Genomic DNA, 2,316 nt, shown 5'->3' with positions numbered 1-2,316 from the left:
ATTCATCCTATCCTGTGACACAAGTAACCAGATGACTGGATGTGCTCTGAATCAGGATATGAATGGGAAGGAACAATCTGTGGAAAATATACACTGAGACAGTTGAGTAAAGCAGAACAGAATTACTCAGCCATGGAGAAAGGGATGCTGAGTGGTATATCCGGTACCAGTTATTGTACTGGTATTACCTATTTCCATATTTCCGTTGTTACCTGTACAGTAGGAAATTCAAAGTTTTAAGGGCCCATGTGGCATTAAAGTGGTTATTACAGCTGAAAGTCCATTCCACTAGATTATTCTGTTGGTCTTTAAAGTTGAGTGAATTTGATTATGAGATAGTATATAAAACCAGTAAGAAACAGCAATTCTGATGACTTAAGCAGAAAAACTAGGGTTGTATGAGTGCTTGGAAGAAGTTTTTGCAGAGTGGCAAGAAGCACAGCTACTGATGCAGACTGCCAGTCATTTAGGACACAGCCACAGATCACTATTCATGATACACTGTTGTGGAGGATGATAAAGTGCAGGCCAGCATTGTGATACCTGCACCTTTGAAGAATGAAGTCATAAAGGAGGTCCAGGATCATGTGTTAGCAGGTCATGGTGGGTGAAGGACTGGTGACTGTCAAGTAGCTGAGCAATACTGTTGGAGGATGAGGAGGCATGATGTTGACCAGTATGTAAGGAATTACACACCGTATGCACAATGTGCCAATCTCAGTTATCAACTAGTACTGCAGCAAAGGTTACCAGAGGCATCCAATGCACCTGAAAAGATGGGAGTGGACATTTTGGGCCCATTTAACTTAATAATACTGGGTACACACTATGTATGAACCACCATAGACCACTTTTCACGTTATGTTGTGATTATTGCAATCCTTAATCAACATGTGAGTATGGTGGCTTGTGCCATGGTAAACAACTGGTTGTTAAAGTCTGTCATTTCTTCATTTCTTACACAATAATTACAGATAAGGGCACCTGCAGCTATTCATCTACTGTAAATCTGAAAGCTAAAAACTAGTCCCTTTCATCCCAATCAAATGGAAGAATGGAATACATCCATCATACTGTATGCAAAATGTTAATTTATTATGTGAAGAGCCACCACAACTCTTGGGACATTTACCTACCCTATGTTATAGCTCTCTACAAACCTAAAGTACTTGACAGCATTGGGCTTTCACCAAATGAAATATGGTTAAGGATGCCATTGTCTTTTGAATCAATTAGGCCTAAAGTTCAGAAAAATGCGGAGCCAGTGAAGAAGTTTGTAAAGATGTTACAGGGTGTGTGGAAGGGTGAAAATAACAAATACAAAGGCATTCAGGTGACAAGAGCAAGTAGGATGAGGCATTGGTAAGCATCCTGAGAAAGGAATTAGTTAACAGGTTATGCTAGCAAATCCCTACACATTAAAGGGTAAGACAAAAATATTCCTTATGGGGTCTGAAGGACCATATCAAATCATGGAAATGACGTCATCTGTGAATGTAAAGTTACAGTTGCCAATGTCTGTGTAGGACCATTGTCCATGTAGGACCAGTTAAGCCTTTTAATGGTACTTTAGACACTTTGACACAAGTACCAGTATTACTACCAGCAAGAAAAGTTAAAACTGTGAAGGTAAGAAAGGAAATGTAAACTGACGGGTGAAAAGTACACAAGTGCCTTATGCACTCCACTAGTTTTACAAGTAATATATATGATAATTGTGTCATTGTATTATTGCAGAGGGTTTAAATTGCATTTTTGTTAAAATTCTGGATTTATGTTGCATTTTGTTAAGTAGGTGCTTAGTTTATAAGCAAACAGGAATGTCCTGTTGTAATACACTGTTAGTGTAGTAATGAGTCATGTAAGCCCAGCTTTTCAAGAGGGGAAAGGAGAATGATGTGAATGTCTCTTCCCCAGGTGGTGTTACCAACCAAGAACGTTTAGAATGAACATGATAATTCTGATGCTACTGCACCTCTTTGGCTGAGAAGTGGTGGATGCACTAAGGAACCAGCAAATCAAATCAGGAGTGCTATTTTCTAAGTGGAAGGCATCATGGTAACTAGCTGTCAGTGGACATTAAGACTAAGCTATGACATGTTATTGTGGTCTTCAGTCCAAAGACTGGTTTGAAGCCTGCTCTCTGTGCTACTCTACCTTATTTAGCCTCTTCATCTCCAAATAACTCCTGTAACCTACATTCTTCTGAATCTGCTTATTGTATTCATCTCTTGGTCTTGCTCTATGATTTTTAGCCCCCCCCCCCCCCCCCCCCACCCACACACTTCTGTTCAGTACTAAATTGGTATCCATTGA

The sequence above is a fragment of the Schistocerca cancellata genome, chromosome 2 (genome assembly GCF_023864275.1).
Source record: "Schistocerca cancellata isolate TAMUIC-IGC-003103 chromosome 2, iqSchCanc2.1, whole genome shotgun sequence".
NCBI classification, from domain to species: domain Eukaryota; kingdom Metazoa; phylum Arthropoda; class Insecta; order Orthoptera; family Acrididae; genus Schistocerca; species Schistocerca cancellata.
Note: the sequence above shows the minus strand (reverse complement) of the source record.